Genomic DNA, 11,358 nt, shown 5'->3' on the forward strand with positions numbered 1-11,358 from the left:
AGATACGGAACATTTCCAACTCTGCAAAAAGTTCTGTCGGATAGTGCTGACAGAAGGTTTGATCAAGTGTGTTATCTTTCTTGTTCCATTCTAACATAAAGCTAAAATAAATAGCTTCTTACTTACAAATGAGATGTATTCCATAAGCTAATTTGCAAGTTGGTTGGAACTTTGAATACAACTCCCTATGGACCAATTACATTAAGATTATGGCAAAAGAAGGCATCTGAAGAGAAAATGGCTAACAAATATAAGAAAATGTTCAAGCTTATTAGGAAAGGAAATTGCAACAATGAGTTTAGTTTTGATTATATGACTGGAAAGATTAAAATAGTGGTCAGGTAAAATGCTGGTAAGTGTGTAGTGAGGCTGTTTTGGTAAAACTTATCTTTAAAATAATTTAGCAATACATATTAAAAGTCTTAGAATTGTTTATAATATTTGGCCCTGTACTTAATCTTCTAAGACTTTAACATAAGAAAATAGAGATACTTACAATATTCAGTACAAAGGTGCTCATAACAACATTAATTATAGTAATAATTGAGAACAACCAATCGGGAGAGGGGTTAGGTCAGTTATGGCTTTCACATATTAGAATGTTGTATATTAATCAAAATGTTTTTATAGATTATTTTACAATGTAGGAAATGCTCATGTATAAATAAATGAGAAAATGATATTTAATACTGCATAATATGACCAAATAACTAAAATATCCTTGGGAAGCACTGAAACATAATTAAAATATCAACAGTGATGGCCCAAGTTTTATGGGACGGTGTGTGATTTCTTCTTTATACTCTATATTTTCAAGTTGTCTACAGGGTGCATGTATTTCTTCTTTCAGAAAAAAATACAAGAGTATATCAAAACTATTTAGTGTAGATTATTGATAGTGAGTCTAATAGCGCTATAAACACAACTAATCAGGGCACCTGGGTGGCTCAGTCAGTTGAGCGACTGACTTTGGCTCAGGTCATGATCTCATGGTTTGTGAGTTTGAGCCCTGCGTTGGGCTCTGTGCTGACCGCTCAGAGCCTGGAGCTTGCTTCTGATTCTGTGTCTCCCTCTCTCTCTGCCCCTCCCCCACTCATGCTCTGTCTCTCTCTGTCTCAGAAATAAATAAACATTTTAAAAAATTTAAACACAACTAACCACACAAAAACAGTCAATAACTACTAGACACATCATCTGTACTATGTCCTGTGTGATGCTTAGGTTAAAACATAGAGCCAAACAATGAATAAAATTAATGAAGCATGAATAATGAATCTGATTAGGGTTTTCACATGAGATACAGACATATCCTACTAGGTTACGCTGTGGAAACAAATTCACCCCAAATCACAGCTACTTACAACGAAGATTTCTCTCTGTTCATGTTAAATATCCCTTTTAGGGTGGCTGTAGCTGTGACCCATGTCCTCTTTATTTGAGGACCAATGCTTAAGAAGCAGCCCCTGCTTGGAACGTTACTGATCTTCTTGGCCTAGGGAAAAAAAAGAGAAGGTGGATGCACTAAGGGCTCTTAAAACTTCTTCTATGAAAGAGCTTCACTCCATTTACATTTCTCACCTTTCTCTCTGCCATGAGAACAGAATGTTCCAGAAAGAAGCTGCTCCTTCAGCCTTGATTCTGGAACGAGGAGGATGTAGAACACCAGACTTCAAAGCAAGACAGGGACCCTGTTGAGTAAGCCACTGTGATGTGTTGGATTAGTGGATGCTGTAACATCTGAAATCGCTATGACAATCCCAAGATGTCCTGTCTGGGCCAGAGGTACTGCCATGGTAAGAGCTGACCTGTAGTGGATACATGCTATTTTTGCTTGATGTGCCCCTTCCCTCCTTTGTGATGGATGTGATCCTTCTTTCTCTTCATTTTCTATTGGGGTGCCACTCGCAAATTCCTCCCTCCTCACGTGGGAGTCTACAGTCCACACATTCATGGTAGTCCATTACCCCAGGTTAGTGATTGCTCCAAGGGTAAGCATGTGGCTGAAGTTCTCTTCTAGCTGACGTAGAAGGTGCTTTTCTAAAGAGATGTTGGAGCTAGAACAGTAGGTGGCTAGAGCTGCTTGTGAAGTCTCACTACCATGTGGAGATAGCCTATATGAGAATAAGGAGAATAAAAGCAAGCAAGGATATGTAGGGCTGAGAGCCAATCATGGAAAACAGGGGAACAGAGGTAGAAAGGAACGAGATGGCAGAAGGGAGAGAGACAGAGCACCCACCAATTCCAAATTGAGTCATGCCCAAATACCATTACACTTATTCACTTCTTATTTACATAAATGAATAATTTTCTATTTATCTCATGCTGGTTTGTGTTGGGTTTTTGTCCCTTGAAATGAAAAGAGACTTAACTAATACTTGAGCTGTGCTTAGGTGAAGCCATGCAGAAATTATCCCGTTGCTTCTAATAAAATCCTTTATTAGAAAGACTGAGAAATGGAGTGAAGGTAGCCACAGGGAAAGCTGGTAATGCCTGTGTGTGGGCCTCTTCTTTGCTACAAAAGAGCAAGGAAAAGTTAGAGGTGTCATCTTTATTTTGTCTGATACAGACTCTTAATCCAGACAAACAGGCTGCTAAACAAAGTTGGAAGAACAGAGATCAATAAACAGATGAAGACTTATGAACTAAATGCTTTCTCTTTGAGCCATGTCCATCTGTTGCTGGAAGCATCTTCTTCCTCTGAAGAGGAAACAACAGAAATTGCAAGGAGATAACCCACTGGCACAGGAACACAGCAGGCTTAAAAAATTCTCAAAGTGATTGCTGGAATTAAAGCTATAATTTACTAGCTCCAGCCCCTCCTGCACAATATTCTTGAGCAAATTGCATAACCAAATATAACAGCTTCATTAAAAAAACATGATATTCAAAAAGGCCTAACACATGACCTTTCTTTAGATATAACAAAACAGCAGAAAAGAAGTGTGGGAAGTAAATGACAAATGAAAAATTCACATAAGTAAAATGATTTCTTCAGTATGCAAGAGAATGGGACAATTCTTCGTTTCTAAACATCATTTCCCCGTAAAAGGAACTAATTTCTTTGAAGGAAGTATTGCTAATGGTCTGCATAGGAGAAGGTACAATGTGACTTAATGCACCAGAAAGCAAAAAAGTGCACAAAGACTGATGAAGGAGGCACCGAGGGGTCCTTCCCACTGGCCAACTTTGAGGAATTGAAGTTTTAAAAACAATGGTGTTTACAATAGATATTGATATATTGAACATAAACAACAAGTTTCCAAGTCCATAGGAAAGGAAAGAAAGGAGGGAACAGTGAAAGTTTATTTTCACGGAAGAATACCACGTAAAAAATACACAATTAATGACAGAATTACAAAATCACTTTTTTGCAATCACTGATATAGTTTATTCAGGCAGAGATCATCACTGGGTTCTATAGCCAATGGATGAACAGGATATCAACAAACTCTCAAAGTATTTTTTAATAATGTATGAACATGATAGGAGACATCTTAACCAAATTATCAAACTTAGCATCTCTCTGGATATGATACAATGTGATGTTAACAACATTACCTATTGTATTCTGATGAAAATATCTAAACGGAAGCTATTCACAAGTAAATAATCAGAAAAATCAAAATTACAGACTAATTTATAAGACAACAGGCCTGGATTCTTTAATTAAAAAGTCAATGTCATTAACGATAAAAACAGGTAGGACAGGGGACAGGTATAAATAAAAAGGCAATAAAGAAACTTGATAACCAAATTCAGTGTGTAAGTCTTGAATGGATGTGAATCAAAAAAGTGGTAAGAAACTATAGAGGGACATTATTTTGACAACTGGGACAATTTAAATACAGACTAAATGTCAGATAGCTATTGTTGTACAACAAATCCAAATTCAGTGGCTTAAAAAATAATTTATTGTTTCTCAGGGTTCTGTGGGTTGGTTGGGAGGTTCTTCCATTGATATTGTTAGCACTCACTCATGAAGCTAGAGGGAATGACTCGATGGCTGGAATCCTCTCTCCTTAGGCTTTTCATTTTCAAGGGGGCCGGATCAGCTTCCTCGGTGGTACCAGCAGCCCACCTGGAGGATGGCCCCAATAGGCATGTGCTCATCCAGTCTCTGCTTGTGGCAGATTCCTTTGTTGATGTCTCAGAGGTACATAGTGGCCTTTAGTGTAACAGTCAACTACAGATATCATATTAGATAATAGTTTTGGATCAATGTTAAATTTTGTGGCTCTGTTAATAATATTGTGATCATAAAGCATAATATTCTAGTCTTAAGCAATAAGAGCTGAAGTCGTTAACAATAATGTGACAGGATTTGTTTCAAGATTGGTGGAATTTATCTTCAGAAACTCTAGGGAGGGAGGGCAGGAGAGAGAGAGACAGAAAGAGAGACAATGAGAGAGAGTGAAAGAGTGAGAGAGAGCAAGTAAAGGGAGCAAAATGTTAACAATCATTAGAGTTAGGTGGGGGTGTAACAGGGGTTTCTATTACTATTCTTTCAAATTTTCAAACCTGGGTTTGTTGCACAAATTTTCAATACGTTTGAAACTTTGCAAAATAAGATTTGGTGGAATTCAAAAGATCCCTGGCAAGCTTGTGAAAAGCATCCCTTTTCCACGTCTCAGGTCCTGGATTCAGGAGGCCTGGGATCTGCCTGTGTGACAAGAATCAAGGTGACTCTATTAGTCTGTGGTTCATACTTGTAGAAACACTACACCACACTATAAAAGCAAAGAGGGGCCCATACACTTTATGAAGACAGAAGGTCAGAAAATACAAATTATATGGAAAAAGAAAAAGAGAAGTTATAAAAAATGAAAAGGTAACAGAATAAGATGGAAGAATTGAAACCAAACATAGTGTTTATAGGGATAACCATAAATAGAATAAACTCATTGGTTAGATGAAAGGCCTCACACTGGATCACAAACAAAAAGTCAGCTATATGCTGCTCACCAGCAGTCACCTAAAGATAAGTCAAAAATGCATTCAAAAGACAGAACTTTATAAAGACAAATTTTACCTTTTGCAAAGAAGATCTAACTGGAATTCATTCTTCTGAACTAAATAGTATAACATCACAGAATTCAAGAAGCAAACCTACAAGAAAAGGAAATGAATAGAAAAACAATCTTTTCAGGAAACATTAACTCACAGATTAAATTTTAAAAATAAATACTTGGTTTAAAGGATGTGAAAAAGGTAATAAATAAAGTTGATTTAATTCGTACATTCAGCATTTAAACACCTGAGAATGGTCATGACATCTTATTTTCAAGCTTCCATCATGCAGTTATAGAAATTGATCCTATCTTAGTGGATAAAAACTAATTCAATAAGGGGTGGCTGGGTGGCTCGGTTAAGCATCTGACTCATGGTTTCAGATTAGGTCATGATCTCACGGTTTCTGGGTTCAAGCCCCATGTCAGGCTCTGTGCTGACAGTGTAGAGCCTGCATGGGATTCTCTCTCTCCCTCTCTCTCTGTGCCTCCCCTGCCTGCTCTCTATCCCTCTTGCTCTTTCTCTCTCAAAATAAATAAATAAAAACATTGGAAAAACCTAATTCGATAAAATTTCGTAAGTAGAAAGAATATAGATTACATTAATTTTATGAAAAATAAAAATTATAGAAATTAAAATTTAAAACTTTAACCATCTGGAAATTTTAAAGTGCTATCTCAGTTATTCTTGTGTAAAATGGAATATTGAAACTGGTGGTGCAGAATATATCTAGCAAATGAAAATAAAAACTCTAGATATCGAAATTTAGGTGGCTTGTCTAAAACTGTATTCATAGAAAAATTAATAGATGTTAAGAATTTTTACTTACTAAAAGAGAATAAAATATTAAATTAAACACTTAACTCAGATTTAAAATAAGGAGGATTAAAATGATTAAAACAGAAATAAAAGTTAGATAAATAGTAGAACTGATAAATAAAACCAAGAACTGTTTTTTCCCCCAAGAACCGGTATTTAAAACTGGTGACAATCAAATATAAAACGATGCAGTAGCACAACTAAAATACTAAAATATTTAAAAGATGTTAATTGTCCCTGAATTAAATTTACAAACTTATATGCTATCCAATCAAAATATCAACAAATGTATTGTTGCTGTTGTGTTTGTTTGCTTGGAACATGCTAGACTTATTCTAAGGTTATCTTGAAAAGTAAACATATATATATATATATATATATATATATATATATATATATATATATATAAAGAATAACTAGAAATAACATGAAAGGGACAAACAATAAGAGTGAATATGCTGAACAATTTTAAGATGTATTATTAAGACATAGAAAGTATAACTCTTTGGTCCTAGAACAAAAAAATGACTTCTTGTTCCAGAGATTTACTCAAGTACCTATAGGAATTTGACATACATTAAAAACATTTCAGAACATTGAAGGAAAGCAGAATTATTCAACAAATGGGGTTGAAATAACCCATGAGGTTTTTGGAAAAACACTATAGGTAAATCTTTACCCCTTGCTCTATAATTAACTCCATATGAATTAACATTTTAAATATAAAACATGAAAATAAAAGTGTTAGGAAAAATCATAGAGATTTAAAAGAATTATTTTGATGGTGTGACCAAAATCTATCATTAAAAGGGAACACTTGATACATTTTACCTCGTAAGACTTAAATGTATGGGTGGTAATCATCAAAACAAACAAAAAATAAACTAAGAAAAGTATTTACCAAAAAATACACTGCAGGCAAAGGGATTAAATCCCTTAATACACAAAAGGATCCTACAAATTTTAATTTTAGGCCCCCAAACTCCCTAGAAAAAATTGTCAAGAGATATAAACAAGAAGAAAGGTCACAAAAAGGCAATACGAAGAGCTGGTATATGTAGGAAGAGTCGATTAATTCTGCTCACAAACTAATACACACTTAGACACACTTGGATGTTTAGATGCCATTTTAATCTAATCACACTGGAAAATAATTAAGAAAGTGATAAAAATCATTTGGGCAGTGTGTAGAGAATCTGTTAGTAGGGTTAAAATATAGTTACAACTTTTGCTGAGCATTATGGGAATATCTATCAAGATTTAAAATAAGATAGATATCTTATGATACAATAATTCTAGTAGGAATAAACATACACAAAAAAAGCACAAAATATATATGTATAAACATTAATAGCAGCATTTATTTAGATTTTTTAGTAACAAATATAAGAGATGATGTCTAAGACCGTGTGTGTGTATATGAAAGATAAAAATTGAGAGATAGGGAGAGAATGAGAGAATCAAGCAGGTGTAATTTATTTTTCAGTTTTATACTTTTGTTTTTAAATTTTTTTAAAAGAAACTTGTTTTATTGGTAAGCCAACTTAAACTACATCTTTGTCCATTTCAGTGAGAATGTACATGGGCATCATAATGTTAAAAAAACAACAGATTCTTGTTCTATAAAGAGTTTTATTTTTTAATTAATTATTTTTGTTTTTAAAGTTTATTTATTCTGAGACAGAGAGAGAGAAGGGGGGGAGAGAGAGATTGAGAGAGACAGAGAGAGAGAGGGGAGAGAGAGAGAGAGAGAGAGAGAGAGAATCCCAAGTAGGCTCCCTGCTGCCAGTGCAGAGTCCGACATGGGGCTCGAACCCATTAACGGTGAGGTCATGACCTGAGCTGAAATCAAGAGTTGGACGCACAACCAACTGAGCCACCCAGGCACCCCTAAAGAATTTTCTTTTAGTGTAGTTTAAACTTCAACCAATATGAATAACAATTTATGTTAATGAGTTTCTCCCTTTCCCTTCTTTTCTCTTTTTCTCTTTTTCTCTTTCACACACACACACACACACACACACACACACACACACACACAACTAAACTTCATAGGAATGGGGCCATTTTGGCCCTTTGGATTTCTGAGAGACTTTTCTGAAAAGTTTGCCTGAATGAATAGTAGGTCAAACAGCTGGGGCTGCAGAACTCAGTAAAACCACACAAAAGCTGAGGAAAATTATGTTTTCTTCCTTTGATTTATGATCTTGAAACATCTTTTCAGGAGGAGAAATCAATCCCACAAAGCACTGAAGTTAAGAAATAATTAGGCATTTTGAATTTTTCAACAGCCACAGAAAAGAGATCCACATTTACATAAAATAGTGTAGCATGTAGAGAGAGCCTGGTTTCTGCAGAAAATCCCTCCTATATGGAAGTGTTCAATTCCATATTGCCTTCCAATTGCTCCCCCACCTCCCAAATAAAATGTACAAAAATCTATTGGAATATATTGTGAGATTTAGATTTTCATATATTTTCTTACCACTTATTGAAGAATATGTCACATTCCCATATTAAAGTTGATGGTTTTATTACCAAGACAATACATATATGTGATTTTGAATTTCAGACCTGAGGTCCTCAATAAAAAGCATCACAATTAAGATGATGCAAGTGAAGAGACAGGATTCTAAATGACTTTGTTGTTGTAAATGAAGAGAAATGAAGAAGGTTCTGGAAAATATCTCAGCTTATGATCTGAGTATTTTAGACATGTCCAACTTTCCTATCTCCATGGAATTTGCTTCTTGGTAATTTTCCACTAAGAATTTCAGTGCTGAAACAAACAGGATCATTTGGTACCCCACTTTACATCAGACATTTTCCTTAGTAAAACATCATTCTGAACCCAGGAAATAGGAACTGAGGACACACATTTCTTTAGCCAGTCCACCCAGTGATGGTAAGAACCCATAAGAATCCATATCCAGAATCTATCCAATTACAGCAAATGATTACTTAATAGCCTATTGGGAAAACATTTCCGCCTCTGGGTTGCAAAAAGGTCTTCAAAAATAGCAGGGCAGATAGTCCCAGGTCTCTGTGACCTAAAATGTCTAATGAAGCTGAAGAATTATTAGAGCATCTTAGAGAAACCTGAAGCCATTCAGCCTAATGATTTAGTAATGATGTCTCTGTCATCTGGTCAGAGAATAATGTGGCTTCTAGCTTAGTATTTATTCAGCCACATTTACCAGTGCCAGTAGCACTGGCTTTGAGAAATTTTCTATGCCCTGGATATTCTCAGGCAACACACTTTTCTGGTTAAATAACTCTAAAAATGGATTTATTTTGTGATGTGTTCCACTTCTAGGAAATTAAATGATAAAGTCTAACTAATAAAGTCAAATGTAATAAAGAACCAAGACTGAAAAGCAGACCTCATGCTGAAAATTCGACTTGGGTGTATGAGGTATAAGAAAAGTTTTTTCTTAGTTCAAATTTTAAAAATCCATATATGGCAAAGTACGATCATTTCAGAGGAGAGATGCAGGGAAGGGGGAGAAAGAAAGGAAGCCCAAACTTAAAAAAAAAACAAACTACATTTTTTTTTAAACATAAAGACTATCACAATTAAACCTGCACTGGCCTCTGGTGGTCAAAATGGAAAATGTATTTGTACAGATGAATTACATGAATGACTGTTTAATATATATTAACAACTAAAGGTGAGACAACCAGACATTTCACTTTGAGTAAATACTTCATTTTAACCAACTCACTTGGCTACAACATTTCTCCTAATTATTAAAATTGAATGTTTCCTCTTAGGAGAGGTTTCAGTTCTAAAGTTTTCGACTTTAATGCAGGTGCTATAAGCAGTAAGTTGATTGGCTGACACCACTCATAAACTTGGGATTTAAGTATTCACATGTGTTACAATTTATGTATAGGAAAGAATATTTTCCTGGATTTCTTAGGCTACTTCATTTTAGGAAAGTAGCCTATGAATTATTTAATGCCTTATTTTATCATGCACACTAAAAGAACACTATTAGGAACATAGAAACATACGTGATTGTCAAAGAATATCAGGATATAGAATCTTAACCCAGCAACTAAACTTAATGCTTTTTTAGTGGTTACTGTATGTAATATTAGAGACATCTTAGAGTACTGATCCTTAAACAAAACAAAACAAAACAAAACAAAAGATGTATAATTCATTACAGCTCTAAGAAATATAAGATTTTTAATTCCAAGCTTACTTAGAATATTAATTTTTCTATTTCAAGAAAATTAAAGCCTGCATTTTCCTGGCTGTTTACTTTAACATCTTCTTGGATAATTTCATGTGGAAGCCAACAGATTTTTTTACTAATATGTTCCTTGAGCTTAAAAAAAAACCACCAAAATGTATAAATCATTTTATCTGGCTCCTCTTCTTATTTTAATAGCAAGGCATGTTTTTTACAAAGGAAGATATGACAGAAACTGTGTTTTACTTTTGTTCTTTCCAATAATTAGAACATTTAAAATGATTTCCTGTTAAACTTTGTAAATTGTGTCTACTGTATTAATTGGATATGAGCTATTATTAAAAGACAGCAGCAACACAGTGAAATTATAAATGGTCTTGAATTTTAACATCTTAATTTTTCTCAAATAAACTTCTCTCAATATAAAACCTAAATATGTGATAGAAGATAATTTTAGCACCAAACAAGGCCTTTGGGATTTAGCTTATTTCAGTTCATTCAACATTCATTGTGTACCTATTTTATAAAAATATTGTGTTGGCTACTTAAATCAGTGAAGGAAAACTACAAAGATAAAAATGTATCTTGAGATTAAGATGCTTGTAGTTTTTTAAGTTTATTTACTTATTTTTGGGAGGGAGAGAGAGAGAGAGAGAGAGAGCGAGCGAGCGAGAGTGGGGTAGGGCAGAGAGGGAGAGGGAGAGAATCCACTGCTCTTAGCATGGAGCCCTACATAGGGCTCATTCTCACAAACCATGAGATCATGACCTGACCTGAAAGCAAGAGACGGACACTTACCAACTGAACCACCCAGACACCCCTGATGCTTATAGCTTTGAGGAAAGACAAGAGGGTTTAAAGAAAGTGAGATTATGAAGTGGAATGTGAAGACATGCATTGTATCAAAGAAATGACACATAGCACACTTAAGCTGAAATAAAGGCTCCTTTGAGGAGAAGGGCAGATGATAAACTAGAAAGAGGAGCATTATTTACAATTTTTAAAGAGAGAGAGAGAGACAGCAGCATTTAAAAAATATATGGAATGGGACACCTGGGTGGCTCAGTTGGTTAAGCGTCTGACTTCAGCTTAGATCATGATCTCCTAGTTCATGGGTTTGAGCCTGGTTGTTGGGCTCTGTGCTGACAGCTCAGAGCCCAGAGCCTGCTTTGGATTCTGTGTCTCCTTATCTCTCTCTCTGCCCCTCCTCTTTACTTGTGCTGTCTCTCTCTTTCTCTCTTAAACATAAATAATAAAAAAAAAATTAAAAAATATGGAATACATTTAAACCAGAAGAAAAAATTAACAATTTAATAGTGATATGGGTGAT

General features: G+C 34.9%; 1 protein-coding gene across 1 annotated transcript in view; it reads right to left on the reverse strand.

The window, feature by feature from the left end:
• Positions 1–3,893: 3,893 nt before the first annotated feature.
• The window catches only part of TMEM144 (transmembrane protein 144), a 90,355-nt gene continuing 82,890 nt past the window's right edge, over positions 3,894–11,358 (reverse strand). The window contains exons 13-15 of the transcript XR_006596622.1: positions 5,030–5,106; positions 4,519–4,660; positions 3,894–4,183 (exon numbers count right to left, since the gene is read on the reverse strand). The gene's annotated coding sequence lies outside the window, so the exon portion shown is untranslated. The remainder of the gene's footprint in view (positions 4,184–4,518; positions 4,661–5,029; positions 5,107–11,358) is intronic.

Source organism: Felis catus, chromosome B1 (assembly GCF_018350175.1).
Source record: "Felis catus isolate Fca126 chromosome B1, F.catus_Fca126_mat1.0, whole genome shotgun sequence".
Lineage (NCBI taxonomy): Eukaryota > Metazoa > Chordata > Mammalia > Carnivora > Felidae > Felis > Felis catus.